This window comes from Saccopteryx bilineata, chromosome 5 (genome assembly GCF_036850765.1).
Source record: "Saccopteryx bilineata isolate mSacBil1 chromosome 5, mSacBil1_pri_phased_curated, whole genome shotgun sequence".
NCBI classification, from domain to species: domain Eukaryota; kingdom Metazoa; phylum Chordata; class Mammalia; order Chiroptera; family Emballonuridae; genus Saccopteryx; species Saccopteryx bilineata.
Genome location: NC_089494.1, coordinates 185,468,122 through 185,489,191, shown reverse-complemented (window position 1 = coordinate 185,489,191; position 21,070 = coordinate 185,468,122). Strand labels below are relative to the sequence as shown.

Sequence of the window (21,070 nt, the reverse complement as noted above, 5' to 3'; positions counted from 1 at the left end):
AAATGACAATTAGCTCTTTACTTTCAGAGGCAGCTGATTTTGCTAACATATTAGTTCAGATCCTGAACTCTGAGTGAAGGTACATACCTGGATCGAAAGTTGTGTGACAAATGTCAAGTAACTTGAAACTGACATTGTATAATAAAAATAGTTTTAGGTTAAATTATTCAAAAATGTCAGGCTCTGAACAATACCTGAATGTTTTGAACTGGTATGATGTTTTCTCCCTTGGGAACTCAAAGTGCTTTGGCAATTTTTCTAAATTCTTTCAAGAATAAGTGGAATATTTTTTTTAATTCAGTTTTTTTGGTCATAGTGGGAGTACAGAATTTAAGCAAGAAATATATCAGTAATACAAGTTCATAATACTATATCCACCTTCTCTTGTATTTGTATGTATATATTTTTAACATTTTAAGTCATCAACAGGTCTTTAAGCTAGGTTTCCTTTTTTCAATTAACTTATTATGTCTCCACATGATCTTGAATTATATATGACAAATTAATATCTCAGTATTGAAGGGACATTTGTGTTTTTAATGAACCTCTGATTTTATCTTAGGTTAAAACTCAAATTTAAATATTGACTAAATATATACACTTACTCTGATAGATGAAATGTCAAGGTCATTTTAAATCTAATAATTTTAGCAAAATGAAATCTCATATGAAAAATTAAGCCCTGCTTGGGAACAAAAGCTAATTAAGAGGTTTTTTTTTTTAAATACCTCAGAGAGAGAAGTGTACAGGGAGTGTTCACAGTTGGTTTAAGATTGGCAACTCTGTCAGAAGAGACAGCACATTCAGCTTGTCCCACGCAGACACAAACCAATATCTGGGATCGTAATTATTAGACTCAGAACACTTCTTGGAAACTGTCCATGTATGCGAGCACTTACAATAGCAGGCCTTCTGGAATTACCATGGCTTTATGTATTAATAAATGCTTTATCAATATTTATCACTTTACATTTCAGTTAAAGCTTCTTTGAAATATGAAAAAAAAGCAGTATTGTATTATAGATTTGAAGAAATATTTTTTAAAGTATAAATATTTTTGTTCTTCTTAAAAACAAATATTATGGCCCTGGCTGGTTGGCTCAGCGGTACAGCATCGGCCTGGCGTGCGGGGGACCCAGGTTCAATTCCCGGCCAGGGCACATAGGAGAAGCACCCATTTGCTTCTCCACCCCCCCCCCCTCCTTCCTCTCTGTCTCTCTCTTCCCCTCCCGCAGCCAAGGCTCCATTGGAGCAAAGATGGCCCGGGTGCTGGGGATGGCTCCTTGGCCTCTGCCCCAGGTGCTAGAGTGGCTCTGGTCGCGGCAGAGCGACGCCCCAGAGGGGCAGAGCATTGCCCTCTGGTGGGCAGAGCGTTGCCCCTGGTGGGCGTGCTGGGTGGATCCCGGTCGGGCGCATGTGGGAGTCTGTCTGACTGTCTCTCTCCGTTTCCAGCTTCAGAAAAATACAAAAAACAAAAACAAAAACAAATATTATAATTTACAATGACAAAATTTGAAATTCCAAATACATTACCTTTGTAGAATTATACTGGTAAATAAACTCTCATAAAATAAGTAAAAGGATCTAATTTTAGCATAAACTTTAAGAATATTTTACCTTTTTTTTTTACCATTTAACAATTTTGAAATGTCCTCTTTTTAAGAGTTTTTAAATCAATATTCAGACATATTTAAATACATAGTATCCCAATACAATAGTCATAACAAAAATTATATTTTATTTTTTAACAAAAACTATATTTAATAAGTGATTTTTAATGTGAACTAGAAAAGACTAATTTGAATCTTTAGTGGACAGTTTTCTGGGTGGATTTTACTATACATAGAAAAGAGTTGAGCCTGACCAGTTGGTGGTACAGTGGATAGTGCGTCGGACTGAGATGCGGAGAACCCAGGTTCGAGACCCCGAGGTTGCCAGCTTGAGCGTGGGCTCATCTGGTTTGAGCAAAAGCTCACCAGCTTGGACCCAAGGTCGCTGGCACGAGTAAGGGGTTACTTGGTCTGCTGTAGGCCCACATTCAAGGCACATATGAGAAAGTGATCAATGAACAACTAAAGTGTAGCAACGCGCAATGAAAACTAATGATTGATACTTCTCATCTCTCTCCCTTCCTGTCTATCCTCTCTTTCTCTGTAAAAAAAAAAAAGAAAAAAAAAAGAGTTAATTCCATGTTTCTTTTCAGTCGCAGACCTAATGTGATTTATTTAATGAGGTATAGAGAGATCCTACATTATACGACCTTGTGTAGGTCACTTCAGTGTTTTTTAATGCAGAATCTTAAAATATTTTACTAACTGTAAATACCTTACTAAACAAGAGTTTGGCAAAAATAAAACATAAATATTTTTTAAGATTTTAAAATTTATTAATTTTACAGAGAGTAGCAATGCTTTAACTAGGCAAGCCCAGGATTTTGAACTGGCAACCTCAACATGCCAGGCCAATGTTTTATCCACTGCGCCACCACAAGTCAGTTGAAAAAACCATATTTTTAAAGCATTTATATGCCATAATATGGAAATATTTTCTCAAGTCTCCTTCCAACTTTAGTCTCTCACATTGCATAAAATTCATGTCCAGTAGTGTTTAGCAAAGGAATAGTCTTGTAGTCTTCCTGTTGTTTTAGGTTCTAGGAATCTTCAAAAATTCTCAATATTTTATTGAAAAATCTTTTATATACAAGTAATGGAAATCACATTTAAACATACCACAAAATTTGCTGGGTTTGTATAACTGGGAAGTCTACAGTCCATTGCTTCATGCACTGCTAGACTGATGAAATCAATGATATCAAGGCCATGTTCTCTCATATTCAGATTCTCTGTTCATATGTTGATGAAAAGCTTGCCAGCAGAACCAGACACATACTAACAGTTTATCAGTGACAGTGTAAAAGGGACATTCCATTAAAATGAAAAAATATATATTCCTGGAATAACTCTGATTGATCTAGTTTGTAACAAATATTTGTTGACTAAATGAATTCCTTTCTCTTCCTTGTATTGGTTATTGTAGCCAGGGTTGATAATCATTGATTTGCCACACCTGTAATAATGGCCACAAAACCATAAATGTGTAGTGGAAGGGTCAGCTCTCTTTGAAGACCAGGAGCAAACTTGACAAAGTTAAATTGTTCTGCTTTTAGAAAAAGAAGAGAAAAAAGGGTAGTAAAGGTTTTAAACATCTCCAAACAATAGACATCAAAACTAGGAGACTTCTCAGCACCTGATAATAACTTACATGCTGGCGTTTCTTCCCCAAAACAAATAACCATGTAGCAAAAAATATTCTAATTAACATGGATCTAATTTAATAAACAGGTAAAGAACTGGTTTCTATCAGTTGATGTTGATATACTAAATAACAATAGAACAAATAATCTATTATGGAAACTATTTTCAGATTATCAGCCAAGCTGGCATACCTAGACACTATACTTATGTCATTAAAAAAATGATGTGGCTTTTAAGATTAATTTCAGCATACAACCTTCTATCTATTATTTTCATTTCTTTAGAATTTATGTATTGATGAACTTGAACTATTTGACATGAAGAACTTCCCACAGTCTGGATCTGGCTGATTTTATATGCACAACGCAGTTCCAAATGTGCCCTAAAATTTTTCGTGTGTAGTGCCAGCACGTTGGCAGCTGAATGTAGAACCCTGATTAGACTCAGGTTCATTTCCTCAAGATAATAAATGTTGGTGTGTTCTTTTATCAGGGACAAATAATACCTGGTTTTCCCTCATTTTTATTTACATTTTGTATCTAGAGCCATTAAATCACCAGGACTGCTCAATGATGGTATGGTGTGCTACCATTTCTTTGTCATTTATTGATTGGTAAACTTTTATAAAGACACATTGCCCCTCATCTATTATTTGCCTATCTGGTGTTACAGCCAGTTCTTAAGGAAATGTCAGTATTAATGCCTTGATGATTTTTCTCTATTTACTGGTTTACAAAATGTTGAGCTGATGGATCTTTTATTTGTTGATTTCAGTAGGCTATAGTCTCCAGTTACACACTCCACCAGACACTTGTCATGGTTATGAAGCTAGCTTATTGATGTGATTATGGTTCATAATCAGTGACTTTAAATAAAGGAGATTATCCTAGATAATTTGGATGGGCATAAATTAATTAGTTGAATAGCCCTAAAAATAGAACTGAGGTTGTTCTTTTTTTTTTTTTTTTTTTTGTATTTTTCCGAAGCTGGAAACGGGGAGAGACAGTCAGACTCCCGCATGCGCCCGACTGGGATCCACCCGGCATGCCCACCAGGGGCGACGCTCTGCCCACCAGGGGGCGTCGCTCTGTCACGACCAGAGCCACTCTAGCGTCTGGGGCAGAGGCCAAGGAGCCATCCCCAGTGCCCGGGCCATTTTTGCTCCAATGGAGCCCTGGCTGCGGAAGGGAAGAGAGAGACAGAGAGGAAGGAGAGGGGGAGGGGTGGAGAAGCAGATGGGTGCTTCTCCTGTGTTCCCTGGCCGGGAATCGAACCCGGGACCCCTGCACGCCAGGCCAACACTCTACCACTGAGCCAACCAGCCAGGGCCAGAATGTGTGGGCATTTATTTGTAAGAAATTACATCCCCAAAATTCAAATGTGGCCTGACCTGTGGTGGCGCAGTGGATAAAGCGTCGATCTGGAAATGCTGAGGTCGTTGTTTCGAAACCCTGGGCTTGCCTGGTCAAGGCACATATGGAAGTTGATGCTTCTAGCTCCTCCCCCCTTCTCTCTCTCTGTCTCTCCTCTCTCTCTGTCTCTCCCTCTCCTCTCTAAAATAAATAAATTAAAAAAAAACAACAACAACTAAGCTTTAAAAATTCAAATGGGGGCATATTTGCAGATCCTGGTAAAGCTAGGGAAGGTAAACCCTAAATTCTCCTCTGCCAGTAGAAACAGGCCTTTCCCTCCTGCCTGTAAAAGTGAGCTTTGCTTTTCCTGAAGAACCCATCCTGGCTTTCCAGACTAGTCCAGCCTAGGATAGACTGGGCCCACAACAGGACTAAATTCTTAGCAGCCCGAAAGGGTAAGAATGTGACTCAAAAAAGGTACCCTATACACTAAAAGTATTGCATGATTATTTTCAATATACTGTATATACACAGAACTCCGAGGAATATATGTGGGAATGGATTTTAAGAGTGTGAGGTACACAAAGTTGGATCAGTCCCAAATGATTTCTATTGGCCCACCAGGCAGAGATTCTCGATTCAGTGTTTGAGTGAAGCTGCTACAAAATGCTCTAAAAGATGTTCTGCGTAATTGTCTCGAGCATGAACCCTAATGTGGCCTACATCAAATTAAATTAAAATTTCCAAACTGTCTTGGTATACTGTAGGAGGAAGATGTCTGAAAGTTAAGGGAGGTTGGAGTGTTAGAGTACCTTTATCATGTGAAGACCTGCTCATTCACCCCAGAAGGGTACAGAAGACGTACCTTTTGCAATTGTGACAGGTAAATTTGTGAGGGCAGCCCCAGCATCCCTGTAGAGTTCTGTGGCCATTCTACTATGAAGGTCATACATTACAGTGGGAAATTTCACCATCAAAATGATAAACCTGCCTGACCTGTGGTGGCACAGCGTTGACCTGGAATGCTGAGGTCACAGATTCAAAACCCTGGGCTTGCCTGGTCAAAGCACATATGGAAAAGAACTACTATGAGTTGATGCTTCCCACTCATCCCCTCTCCTTTCTCTCCCTCCCTTCTCTCTAAAATCAATAAATAAAATCTTTTGAAAAATAAAAATGAGAAACCTAAATATATAGAGGCCAAAGAGTGGCACTTAGTAACAAAGACAAAGTGATGGTGGTTGGGATTTTTCTCCATGAATATCTAATTTTTTCTGCATGTTGCTGCTCCTCTTGGCCAAGGAATTTACAGCAAAGCAAGGATATTTGTTTAAGGAAACATTCAGGACAGTAAATTTATGACCTCTTTTTCTCTAGAAATATCACAGAGTAATAAAAATAATTCTTTCTTCCCCTCCCTGGAGACATTTGTTTACATTCCAGCGTAAAGATAAGGTCTTTCTCTGAAGGCAGAAGGGTCTGATCACTGACAAACCTAATAAGTTCAGAGCTTCCTAGTTTTTAGGTTTCTCCGCTGTGATCCAAGCAATGTAAGTCTAGGTAACATATGTTCCCCGTGTGTCACCTGTGAAGACTGGAGTTGAATAATCAGTGCTGAAATCCTGTTCTAAATGCTGCTTTGCTGTGAGTAATACAGGATTGTCCCAGATGCAGGGGTCTTATGTCTTCTTATGTCTTCTCTTGAGAGAGAGAGAGAGAGAGAGAGAGAGAGAGAGAGAGAGAGAGAGAGTGTGTGTGTGTGTGAGAGAGAGAGAGAGAGAGATCAGGCTAACTTTTTATCTTACAAGTAAGAAAAAAATCTCAGGTCCTTCACAGTTTTTGATTTACCACACAATACACTAAACACGTATTAGTGAATAAAAACTATTTTTTTCATGAATATAAAATACAAAAAGGAAAGTTTGATAAAGCTTTTAACTAGAAAAGAGGATTCTTGATGATATTGTAGGCCACCTTATAAGGATGGCAAATTAGAATTTCTGAGGATCAGAGAAATACATATTAATAAAAATAAAATATTTATAAAATTTGAGAAACTGATCTGCTATGGATTGGTTATCCAATTAAAATGAGACCCCACTAGAAAAATAATGTTATCACTCTGTCATGTATATGGAAAAGTTCATAAGTTCACAATTAACTAATTTCTCGTGCAGAAATCATCTACAGTACTTATAAACATAGTGTAACAATATTATATTTTCTTCCAAGGCATCCTTACTAGTGGTACTGAACTAAAAGTGTTCCTTAGGCCCTGGCTGGTTGGCTCAGTGGTAGAGCGTCTGCCTGGCGTGCAGAGGTCCTGGGTTCGATTCCCAGCCAGGGCACACAGGGGAAATGCCCATCTGCTTCTCCACCCCTCCCCCTCTCCTTCCTCTCTGTCTCTCTCTTCCACTCCCGCAGCCAAGGCTCCATTGGAGCAAAGATGGCCTGGGCGCTGGGGATGGCTCCTTGGCCACTTCCCCGGGCACGCTGGAGTGGTTCTGGTCGCGAAGGAGCGACGCCCCGGAGGGGCAGAGCATCGCCCCCTGGTGGGTGTGCCGGGTGGATCCCGGTCGGGCGCATGCGGGAGTCTGTCTGACTGTCTCTCCCCGTTTCTACAATAGCTTCAGAAAAATACAAAAAATAAATAAATAAAAAAATAAAAGTGTTCCTTATGAACAATGAGAGCTAATACATCTAAGTTGTAAATTCTAAAGCATGTTGCAGATTTTGAAGCTTTAGAAAAATAGTTATCCTACCAGACAGGGTAGAAGAGACAGGCTTTTTTTTTTTTTTTTTTTACAGAGAAAGACAGACAGGAAGGGAAAGAGATGAGAAGCATCAGTTCTTTGTTGTGGCTCCTTAGCAGTTCACTGATTGCTTTCTTATATGTGCCTTGACAGGGGGATGGGGCAGGGGCTACAGCAGAGGGAGTGACCCCTTGTTCAAGCCAGTGACCTTGGGCTCAAGCCAGTGACCATGGGATCATGTCTATGATCCCACACTCAAGCTAGTGACCCTGTGCTCAAGCTGGTGAACCCACACTCAAGCTGGATGAGCCTGCGCTCAAGCTGTTGACCTCAGGTTTCAAACTGGGTAATTTGCTTCCCAGTCTGACGCTCTATCCCAGTGGTAGTCGACCTGGTCCCTACTGCCCACTAGTGCACGTTCCAGCTTTCATGGTGGGCGGTAGCGGAGCAACCAAAGTATAAATAAAAAGATAGATTTAACTATAGTAAGTTGTTTTATAAAGATTTATGCTGCCTATGTTAGCAAAAATCCGACATAAAGCACTTGGTGAGTAATTATTATTATATGCTTTAACTTGCTGTAACTCTGCTTTATAAATTTTATAAAGTAAAGTTACTTTCCTACTTTATAAATCACCATTACTGTGGAACTGGTGGGCGGTTAGAAAATTTTACTACTAACAGAGATACAAAAGTGGGCAGTAGGTATAAAAAGTTTGACTACCCCTGCAGTATCCACTGTACCACCGCCTGGTCAGGCAATCAAAAGGCTTTATAAATAAAAGAGACATACTGGTATTTAAAGATGATTTTAAGATTAAAGTTTAACATGATTAACTTTTAATTTATTTTCTGTAATTAAATATGTATATTTCACAGTAATTTTTATTAACAAGTTAGCATTTCTCTGTGTCCTTATCCCACTTCAAGTACCATCTTCTATCTCGAGCCTACACAGATACACTATGGAATAGTAGGCTGATTTTATGTGCTTTTTAAATATTATAAATTAGACTTCTAACAAGTTTGGGTTCAAGCAGGGTTGATTTAGATATTGGAAGATGTAGATATTTCAGGATATGACACTCTCTGTTAAAAAATCTTTAATAGGTTCTTTTCATATTTACAGTGATATCCAATACCCTTAGCAGAATCCACAGGGAACCTGCTGGATTTCTCCCCTGCCTATTCTTTCAATCTATCCTATAAGTACCATGCGCTAACCGATTGCACCTTTGGAGCTTTTTATTCCAATCTTATCTAACACCATTCTCATACTTGCTCCTTAAGTTTCAGCCACACTGGCTTTTTGACTATTTCAGCAAAATATCAAACTCTCTCATCATAAACCTTTTGCATCAGCTGTTGTCTTTGCCTGGGAAGTCTTTCCTTAGCTTCTGTTAAGATAGATTTCCTCCATTCATTAATGTCTCTAACTAGACTCCTGCTCATCCCTGACACTAGACCTTATTTTCAGCAATTTTGGAGCATTTTCCAATATATTCTATTTAGATGTTGTTTCTTTTGCTTTTCTTTCTTCTGTTCTTCTGCAATAGTGGAAGAAGTTTGTCTTATCATCCATATTATATTTTCCACTTCTTTATTGCTCTGAACATTATAGATTATATTCTCTGTTTCTTTATTCATATGTTGTATCTAATCTGCCTTTTATGTTTCCAGTAATTTTTAAAATATTAATTAATATTTTTATTTCTAAAATTTATATTTTTTCCAAATATCTGTTTGTGGTAGTATATTTTGTCTTATGATTTCTTTTTATAAACATTTTAAAGACTTTATTTATTAATTTTAGAGAAAAAAGAGAGAAGGGTGGAGGAGTGGGAAGCATCAACTCCCATATGTGCCTTGACCAGGCAAGCCTAGGGTTTTGAACTGGCAACCTCAGCATTCCAGGTAGACACTTTATTCTCTGCGCCACCAGAAGTCAGGCCATTATTATCATTTCTAGTGCTTTTATTTTTTAAATAATTCTGTACTTCATTCCAATACACTAAAGTTTCAGGTTCAATACCTGCTTAAGGCATATACAAAAATTACTGTAACCAACAAATGAACAAATAAGTAGAAAACAAATCAATATTTCTCTTTTTCTCTCTTTCTGTCTCTCTTTTTTCCTCTTTCTCTAAAATTAATAAATAAAAAATTAAGATGATTCTATACCTATTTCACAATTCATTTCTGAATATATCAGCTTATTATTTAAACTACTTATAATGAGACTCTCATTTTGGAATCTGCTGAGACACCCATGTTTTAAATCTTCATTTTAGTTTTTGGGTTCTAAATTTATTACAGGCTGAAGCTAGTGTGAAGTCCACATTGGAATATTGGGTACTCTTAGTTGTAGCTATATCTTATAAAAAGCTTTGTGTTTACTTCTCAGGTTGACTTCAACATATGACAAAATGCACATTTGCTCTCCATTTGAAATTATAGCTTGAGCTCAGGGTTTGAATATTTTATGGGAGATGCTACTTCCTTGAGTCAATAAATAGATTTATTCCAGTCCCCTTCCTGAGAAAAGGGCAGCCCCATTAGAGTCTCAAACTGATACTAGAGTCTCTGCTCTAGTTCACTGCTTCAAACAGGTCCATAACCCCATTGTTTGTCATCTATTGGACATCAACACTACCAATAACTTCTGCTTTTAATTTCTATATCCAGCCTTTGACTCTCTGGACAATTATATGCGTTTAATATGGTTATAATGTCCATTGCTGTTTATTAGATTTACTAGTAAGAAGGTCCCATATTAGCATTTTGACCAAGTTCTGCAACCATTTGCCATCCCCTAAATGTTCTTTATTTTTTTTTATCTCAGCATCATACATTATTTCTGTAGAACACAGCATTTTCCAGGGTTCATAATTATTGTTTTTATTTGTTTCTTATAAATCTTGAATAGAGGAAAAAGCATTATATATACTATGTACTGTTCAGAAGCTGATTTCTAGGGTATAGCTGGACACAAAGTAGAGGCAAACTGAATATATTACTCATAATTACCTGACAGTACATAACAAAAAATAATACATATCTCCAAAGAAAAAGATAATTTCTATACTACAAATTCCACTTCTGGAATAGCCAAGTAAAAGATTAACAGACTGTTCATTGCACAAATAAGATCTATAAACTCTGGAAAATAAACTGGACAGTATAAAATAAAAGTTGGAATACTATGGAAGAAATTTTAATATGGAAGAATGGAACAGTGTCAGATGAGTTTTCAACATTTATAGCTTTTAGCTTTCAGAAAAAAAAAACTGGGCAGCTAAAACTCATATAGATACATCTGTGACCTTCTGGGCCTGAATAGTCATTGAACAGAGCATAGGCAAAGCACAGACAAATGAAAATTGGTTATGAGATCTACAAAAGAGAGAGATAGAGTTGATATTCTATGACTAAACTATTCACAAATCTCTAGCTGCTCCCTGAAGCATGTATGTACGCTGCAGAGTGAAGGAAGCCATGTTATAGAATGGGGAGTGAGGGAAAACGGGTTGAACTGAGTTTTGAGTTGCTGACTAGGAGAGTTTTGCTTTGAGTCCAACCAAGTTAGTTGCCTGCTAAAATAAAAATATCATCATCCTTCAGAGGAATATATCTGAACCCACAGCATTTAAAACATAACATCCTTAATATGTGGAACAAAATAAAAATTACCAGCTTTATCAAAAATAAGAAAAACTGAACCATTATTTAGGAAAGAAAAGATAATCACCAGATACTAATCCTAAGAAATTGAAAATAACAGTAACTTAAAATAAGCTAATACAACTATGATAAATGAGGTAAAAAATTATAAATTTAATTATATAAACTATAAAAAATTCAACATTCTACAATTGATAAAAACTACAAATAAAAACCAAGAGCAGATTAAAGAGTTATAAAATATAATATGTGAAAAAAAATAAATGGAGCTAGATTTGACTAGGAAAAGAATCAGTGGGTTTGAAAATAGATCAGTTAAATTATCTTATTTGATGACTACAGAGAATAAAAAGATCAGGATAAAAACTGAACATAACCTAATATGAGGAACTATGTTACTATTAAAACTAACATATGTAAAAATTAGAATCCAAATTCAGAGAGAAGAAATATAAAGGGGCAAGAAAGAATGTTTGAAGAAATAATATAGGCCTTGGCCATTTAGCTCGATGGTAGAGCATCAGCACAGTGTGTTGATATCCTGGGTTTGATTCTCAGTCATGAAACACAGGAAAAGCAGCTATCTACTTCTCTACCCTTCCTCTTCTCTTTTCTCTCTCTCTTCTCCTCCTGCAGTCATGACTCGATTGGTTTGAGAGCATCAGCCCTGGGCAGTGAGGATGGCTCCATGGAGCCTCAGCCTCAGGGGCTAAAAATTGCTCTGTTGTAAGCATGGCCCCGATGGAAAGAGCATTGGCTCCAGACAGGGGTTGCCCCATGGATCTTGGTTGGGGCACATACAGGGGTCTGTCTCTCTATTTCTCCTCCTCTCACTTGGAAAAGAAGGAAGAAAATGAAGAAATGATATAAATTTTGCAATTTGGCAAAAGTTAGACATTTGTGTATAAGTTCAGAATACTCAAAGCTGGGAATATATTAAACTAACAAGCCTAGACATATACCACATTATAGTAAAACTATTTAAGACCAATAATAAATAAAAATCTCAACAGTATTCAGAGTAAAATAACGCATTACATCCAGAGGAACAATGATTCAAATGATAGCTGCCTTCTCAGCAGAACCACAGAAATCAGAAATGTATTGAATATTTTTTAAATACCAAAAGAAAAACAATAATAATTATTAACCTAAAATTTTAAATTCATTGAAAATATCCTTCAAGTAAGAATGGCTAAAAATAGTTTAATAAGAGAGATAATTACTACTTTCTTTATTGTAATACTTGCTTTATTAGAGTGGTCTGGAACTGAACCTGTAATATCACTTAGGTATGCCTGGAAATATAATTGTTAAAATTCAGTTAATATGTAAGGAAGATTTGTGCATTTCACTGCATGTAAATTTTATACACAGGGAAAGTATCTTTTAAAAATGACTAATGATATTCATGCTGAATGTTTAAAAGACATGAATGAATGTCTACAGTTTACTTTGAAGTACATCCAAAAAATGATTCTATTTTGCATTAATATAGCCAGAGATACTAGGACAGACATATGATAAAATAAGAATAATGAATGTTAATTAAGTTAGTCTATGTGATGGTTATTCAAGTGTTCACTGTAAAAATCTTTCAACTTTTCTATATGTTTGGAAATTTTTATCATTTAATGCTGGTAAAAAATATCTACTTGGAACCCCTACTCCTTTCACAAACACTACAAAGAGCTAGACAAGATGAAAACCCATTAATTATAAACCTCATTAAGTCAGGGATTACACCTATTTTTTCACCTGATACCTGACATGTAGGTGGTTTTCAAAGTACAGGAAGAACACTTGTTGAATAAATAAATTATTAGTTCACTTTCCACCACTAATCTAATTCTATATTAATATTTTATACTTGATAACAAATAAAAAATATAATATAATATACTTGTTTGTAGGAATCCCTGATGTAATAGATCATTTGACAAATGTCTAAAATATGTAATTAGGCTCAGAAAATAATTTTTTTTCAGATGAGTTTAGGTAATTAAGCTCAACATCCTGACTTCATTTGAGGAATTAAGAACTTACATCAAATAGTTCAATATAAATTAGAGGCCACACCGGCTTGGAACTAATCACCTTAACAAAAGTAGAGCTGAAGAAGCAAACAGATAAAGAAGGAGAACCTGATATTACAAACTAAGAAAAGTCTTTTCTACCCATAGAGCTGATAAGATCAGGGAAGACAATGATGTACCTCCAAGATTTTAGCCTGCATGCTTGAAATCTTACAGGAGGGTCCACCAGTGAGAAATGGTGCTATGCCAACAGTTTTCCATAAGAAGCTATGACCACAGAGAGAAGGGATGCCTCAGAAAAATGGAACATGAAGAAGAAGATGCAGCCACCACCACACTGCACCAGACCCCACTTCAAGCCAGGAGCCAGAAGGGAAAAAAACAAAGCTTCTTCCTCCACTTGTCCTCTCTCTTGCCAGTGCTTCTTATTGGCCAGTTCCAAGGCAGCTTTGCAAACGTGATTTCTAAGGGTTAGTTCTCTTTGAAACAAAAAAGGGCAAAGAAATGTTAGAGATGTATTTGAGAAAAAAACAGAAAAATGATCAGCTTATCTACTACAACACATTTGATTATTCCACATCTGTAATAATAGTTGCACAACTGCAACATGAAAAAGACATTACAAACATGTAATCTGCTTACCACAATACCTAGGGTATTGTGATATTAAGGAAAATGATTCCTTTTCTTTTTGTATATTTCTGCTTTGACAAAACAAAAACACACACAAAAAAACCGAAAACTAATACTTCCATAACTTTCCTGAAACATATTTATTAGCTCATCCCCAAGGCAGCAGAGGTACTAATCTAATTAAGCTGAGCTTGACCTTCACCAGACTGTGTTACATGGAAGTGAATTGTTCCATCTCAGACATCTTCTTCCTTTTGTACTGCTTATAACAAAAATATTGAGAAAACAATCAATGAACAACTAAGGTGCCACAACGAAGAATTCATGCTTTTCATCTCTCTCCCTTCCTGTTTGTCCCTATCTGTCCCTCTCTCTATCTCTGTCACATACACAAAAATAAAATAACTAAAATGCATCCTATCATTCTTACTCCCTTATCACAAGAAAACCTGGGTAAGATCCAGCTTGTATATTAAACAGATTTGTAAACCTCTCTTCTGTGGCCACCTGGGCCTCTCTAACCCAGCTCTCCATCTCAGTAAAGAAGGTTCAAAGGTGGAGGTCAGCGTACATGGAGGAAATGCCATTTTAGACCCTGATCTAAGCCCTCATCTTGTTCTTGATTCCAGCCTGTAAAAGGGAGCCTTGCATTTGATATTCAAGTTGCTTTCACAATTTAATAAAATTGCTACTTGATTCCCATGTGGCTAGAAATCTTCACTTGTATATTCTTTCAGTTAGAATCCTAGTGTAGAAGAGAAAGGTGTTCTTTCCCTTGAATTCCAAGCACTAAGGGCTAAATACCTGGTAGCTGTTTCTGCTGTTGTTGTAACAGCATGCTAAAACAGGGTTTGAACATATAGAGTATAATGAATATTATGCATATAATCTTAAACTTTTTCCAAATATCCATGTGACATATTTAATTAAAATAAACATGCAAGGGGTCTGTCTCTAATATTATTGTTTACCAAAATAACCACAAGGAAAGATGACATGTGTTCATATTTTAAAACTAAAATCTTCCAATTTTACCTGGGATTATGAATGTTTATTCTGTCTGTGATACTTCTTTTCAAAGATAAAGAGTGGAAGTTATTTCGAGAAACAAAATTAATGGCAAAGGATACCATAGAAACTGCACATAGCAACAAGGAGAAATGGTGACTAAACAATGCTGAAAAATACAAAAAAAAAACGAAGGCAAAAATGAATTTTCACAATGCAGTTATCAGAATGAGGTTATATACATGAGAAAATAAAATGCAGTGACTGAAAACATGAAATTTAATTCAGAGTAAAAGGTATAGGCACAGGAAAAAACTGTTAACCCCCACTTCTTCTTCAATATTGGTCAGTCTTCTCGTTGCTAATGACATAGACAAATTTCTGGTAAAAATTTTTCAGTGATCTAAGGCATCCACTAAGTCACATTTTATTAGGAGGGAGCTAATCTCCTCTCTTAATTTCTCTCCAGTGGCCCAAGCACGATCCCAGTTGTAGACCTTACCAAGCATTATTTTAGTTTTCCGTTTCTTCTCTACATGTAATGTTAGTAATTTGAGACAGACCTATGATAACCAACTAAGTCCTCTTATTCTCCTCTATAAGAAAACATTTTACATGTTAGTAGGAAAATCCTACTCTCTGAAATTATTTTAATTCCTTTAGATACAAGTATTTTAATATCCCATTTTTTATTGTTCATTTCTGCTGCTTTATGGAAATATTTTATTCATGCATTTATGAACATTATTCTGAGTTAGCTTTAAATCAATCTTTTTATTCCTCTAAATCTCCACATCAGATATGGAGGATTAACCAATAATGTATGTGCATCATATCAAAATTACTTTTAAATTATAGAAAAGTAATTTGAAATTAACTCTGAACCATAGTTTGCAAATCTATTCAAAACACATAGAAAAACTTAAAATAAAGTTCAAATGTATATTTTAAATATTTTTCTAGATATAGGTTTTAAAAAGCCTAACTATAAGACCCACTCATTTTAGCTGAGCATGAGAGAGACTGTCAAATTGAATGTTAAAATCAGTTTATCTTCTTAAATACAGAACTAGGCAATATTTCCCAGCTTCCCTTGCAGTTAAGTGTGAACATATGACTATGGAATATGGGTGAAAATGTCTGTGTCACTTATAGTCCTACCCATAAATACCTCTCACATATGATCCATTGAAATAGTTTCTCTTTTAAAGAAGATAAAGTGAACACCATGACTATAGAAAATTTGGGAGCCTTGTGTTAAAGATATTAAATCTATGACATGGAATAAACTATATTTCTTACACCACTACTTGAAGAAGAATCACCCACTTACTAGAAACTATCTTTTTGGATTTCATGTGTCTTACCACTAGATACACTTTATGGAACTGCCATGTTAAGCTGCTGGAGTTTAGAGGTTTATTTGTCATCACAGCATTACTTTAATGAAGGTAGTATAATAAAAAAGTACTATAAATCAAAATGTTTTAATAAATTGCCTGCAATGTTAAAGTATTTGTATCTTAAAGGGAAGAGATCAACTAGATGTTATTTCAATGGATGTTCTTTTTGGGATGCTATTCTCAATGGTGTGCATGCATGCTTATTATCAGATTTTGTTCTAGACTACCTTTTAAGAATAGTTGCATAGTAAACACCCTTAGAAGATAGAGATAGCATTTTCTTCCAGTGTAGAAGGTAGGTTGCTTTGCTCTCTAGAACAATAAAAATAATGTTCCCATCTGAGACAAAGAGTTGACAGTTCCTTTACAAAGTTTCCAGAACCCTAAACTTGGGTGTCCTTAGCTGCGACATAGCCTCCTATGTGTATAGGATCCAAAACAGCTCAGCTCCTCATCACTCTTGTGGGAATGTGAGAGCATGTGGGAACCAATAAGAACACAATGCTTCTATTGCTGTGCTATGAGTAATAAAATCCTTTATCTTTGACCCAGGAGTCTGCTGTCATGTATGGATGAAACTGTGATAGGTTAACTTGTCAGCTTGCAAGTAGGATAAAATCTCAGAACCTTCAAAGTTCTTGACAATTGTCTTCAGATGTGTGTCTGTGTTTTTTTTTTAAATAAATTTGGGTGCTCTGTGTCTTGTTTACATAGACTAAAGCATGCTTTTTGCTTTTTTGTGTTTTCCTGTCTACTCCACCAACTGCTACCTCTTTCTTCTCCTATAAGCGCACATGTGTACACCTAGTTTTGTCAGAGAAGAGTGATAGAAACATAAATTTTAGGCACAATAATCATATATACTTACTAATAGTAGAAATAAACATAACAACAACAGTGTTGGTGTTGATGATTATAACTTAGACATCTTTGTACATGACAGTCATTACTTTAAGAAATTTTGAATACTCACAAGTAGGTACTGATGTTATTCCTATGTAAATCTGCTTGAAAATAGTTATTTAAAAATATTGTGGAATTGTGTACAATGGTTATTCTCTAGACCTGTGTTTTTCAACCACTGGTCCACGGACCAGTCCACCATAAATTTTGTGCCAGTCCAAGAAAGAGTTAACCACCCTGATGTTGTATGAAGATTGAGTATAGGCCCAATTATCTTAATCAAATTTGCTTATGCTCAGGATGATTTCTGCCTTAGTGGTCTCTGAAATAATTCTTTTATTTTCACCAGTCTCCAAGTGTAAAAAGGTTGAAAATCACTGCTGTAGACTACTATCTAATCCATTCAGGCTGCTATAACAAAATACCATAAACTGGGTGACTTACAGACAACAGAAATGTTATTTCTCACAATTCTGTAGGCTGAATGTTCAAGATCAGGGCATCAGCATGGTTGCATTCTGGTGAGAGCCCTCTTTCTGGTTCATCCCTAGCATCTTCTCTCTGTGTTATCAAATAGTAGAAGGGGTGAAGGATCTCAGTGAAGCCTCTTTTATGAGAGCACAATCATATTAAGGAGAGCAGAGCCTCTCAAGGGCCCACCTTCTACTGACATTATCTTAGGGGTTAGGATTCAACATATGAATTGGGGTTGCAGGGATGTTCTGACCATAGCAACCAGGCTGCATGCATTAAGTTGCACCAGATACTGCTACAGGCCCAAGGTTCAGATACCATGACATGCTATAGCTGCTAACCAACCTCAGAGCTTAGTTATCTCCCCAGGGGAAGGGGTAATGGAAATGACATTTGCATTGATTTTGTATTTGTACTTTGCAGTCATCTGAAGTGTGATAAATCACAGAATCATAAGGAAAAGAGGAATTTGTCAAACGGAGGGATTTTGTTGTTGTTGTTGTTTGATTTTTGTTTTTTTTAAAGAGAGAATGATAGGTATTAAGAGTAGTTACCATAACTTGTAATGGTTATAACTAGAATTAGAGTAAGGCTAGCAACTGCTATAGGTTTCTTAAATACCAGATCTATGAGATGCAGGATAATCAAGATAAAGATTAAATAGTACAGAAGAAAGCTTATTTTCTACGTGGCTCAACAGAGGTAAGACAAGAGGGACAATTGTTTTAATCAATTTGTTCAGTCTTTATACTTTATTTAAAAAAAGATAGATGTGGGGCAACACGGGATTCTGTTTTAATAATTGTCATTTACTAGTGTGGAATTCACCTTAGCTTAGCAAATTACAGAAGATATAGAGCTCAGGTTTTTTGTTTGTTTGCTTGTTTTTGTCTGTATCCAACAACCTTTTAACTCATGTTCTAGGATCCTGGCTGACATAATATTTTCATTGAAGTTGGTTTCTCTCTCTCAACCACTCACAATGATATCAATCATACGTTGATGGTATTAATCAAAGAGTCCCTGGGGCTCTCCCTTAAACATTGTACTCCTAATCTGTCTTTCTAAATAAAATATGGAGAAGACTTAAATGGATTAAAACAATTGTTTCCCTAGTTTTACCTATATTGAGCCACCACATTAGGTTCACATTAGGTTGCAAATTCTTGATTTCCATTTAATCTAAATTAATCATAATACACTGAGATTCACCAGGACTGTTATAGTAAAGATAATGATACATTGAAAACTGTGTTCATACTTTCAAAAAAAAAGAGAAGAAGCTCTACTTTTCATTGAATTGTTATTTTAAAAAATAAACAGTTAAGCCTGACCAGGTGATGGCGCAGTGGGTAGAGTTGGCTTGGGATGCTGAGGACCCAGGTTCAAAACCTCAAGGTCACCAGCTTGAGTGTGGGCTTATCTGGCTTCAGTGTGGGATCACCAGCCTGAGTGCAGGGTCACTGGCTGGTGCATAGGATCATAGACATGACACCACGATCATGAACCCAAAAGTCACTGGCTTAAAGTCCAAGGTCACTGGCTTGAGCCCAAGGTCACTGGCTTGAGCTCAAGGTCACTGGCTTGAGCAAGGGGTCACTGGCTCAGCTGGAGCCCCCAGGCAAGGCACACATGAGAAAGCAATCGATGAACAAGTAAGGTGCTGCAAGTATGAGTTGATGCTTTTCATCTCTTTCCCTTTCTTTCTATCTGTCCCTGGCTGTCTCTTTCTAAAAATACAAAACAAAACAAAAAAACAACAAACAAATAACATTTAAGAATAGAATGCTCAAGCTTTTAGAAAAGAATACATTCAAAGATATTCAACATTACTCAAAGCACTATCTTTTGAGGGTAAATAAGAGCTACCATACAAATTATATTGAGTGCTTGAGAATCCTACACACTTGATTAAATTCCCACACATTGCTATTGAGAAAGACTAAGAATCCAACTGGCATAAAACTTCTGTGGTTGTGTGTACGTGTGTTTATAGTATATATCTGTATTTAACATTAAATCAAATAGTTTATTATGGTGATTTTTTTATCACAGTTTTGTTTTTGGTTTTGTTTTTTTAAATGAGAGAAGAGGAGACAGAGAGATGGACTCCCGCATGCACCGTCACCTGGATCTACACAGCAACCCTTGTCTGGGGCCACTGCTTGAGTCAACTGTGCTATCCTCAGCACCTACAACCTACACTCAAACCAATCAAGCCACTGGCTGCAAGAGGGGAAGAATATAGAAGGGGGTGATGGAGGGAGAGAAAAGAAGATGGTTGCTTCTCATGTGTTCCTTGACCAGAGACTCAACCCAGGATGTCGCATGCCAGGCCTATGCTCTATCCACTGATATAACTAGCCAGGGCTACATTGATATTTTTTTAATATTAACTATTCTATCTGAGCAACAATTGGGGTAGAGAAAAAAAAGATTGAGCAAGTAAAGGGCTACACCTATTCCTTTCAATCAGAGCAATTGTAAGTTTATTTAGATTTTAAAAAGTACTTTAATATTTACCTTAAAAATTATGTGTATAGCCCAGAAATAGACCCATATAAACATAGTCTACTTATTTTTAACAAGGCAGAAAAATCAGTACAATGGGGTAAAGCAATCTCTGCAACAAACAATGCTGGAAAACTGGGTATCCACATGCAATAACAGAATCTAAACATAGGTCTTATGCACGTCATAAAAATTAGCTCAAATAAATAACAAACCAAAATGAAAAATGCAAAACTATAAAACTCTTAGAAGATAAAATAAGAAAAAAATCTAGATGGCTTAGGGATTTTTAGAGCAGTGAAAATATTCTGAATTATGTTATATGGTTGATTAATGTAATTATAGGTTTATTGAAGTGAACAAACCAAGAGCAAACCCAAATTAAACTATATCTGGTAATTATTTGTCAATGTAGTTTCATCAGTTGTAACAAACACCACATTCTTATGTGGAATGTTGATAGCAAGGGAGGTTATCCATATGTGAGGGCAGGAAGTATATGAGAAATCCGTATTGTCTACTCAATTTTGTTGTAAACCTGAAAGTGCTCTAAGATATAAATTCCTTAAATATATATATATATATATATGCCATATAGAAAAGTTTATTTAAAGAATAATGTTTTCATAGTTATTTCTGCAACAATGGTCATGCAAATCGATTAGTCTGTGTTCTGTACCGCCAAAGTGTTTGTTTACCTCAAACCTAATTGTTAAAGCTACAAAGTCATTTACACCACATGGACTGTATTTTTCTTTTTGACAATTTGATGAAGTGCCTTTTGATATAGAGCTTAAATATCATAGTTATAATGTAACAAGTTTCTTTTTTATTTTTTATTTTTATTTTTTTTTATTTTTCTGAAGTTGGAAACGGGGAGGCAGTCAGACAGACTCCCGCATGCCCCCACCGGGATCCACCCGGCATGCCCACCGGATGCTCTGCCCATCTGGGGCATTGCTCTATTGCAACCAGAGCCATTCTAGCACCTGAGGCAGAGGCTACAGAGCCATCCTCAGCGCCCGGGCCAACTTTGCTCCAATGGAGCCTTGGCTGCAGGAG

The 21,070-nt window shown here is 36.3% G+C and overlaps 1 non-coding gene across 1 annotated transcript; it reads left to right on the top strand.

Moving 5' to 3' along the window:
• The first annotated feature begins 6,878 nt into the window (after positions 1–6,878).
• On the top strand, positions 6,879–6,954 carry TRNAA-GGC (transfer RNA alanine (anticodon GGC)). The gene has a single exon. It is a non-coding gene; the product is annotated as a tRNA-Ala (tRNA).
• Positions 6,955–21,070: the final 14,116 nt, after the last annotated feature.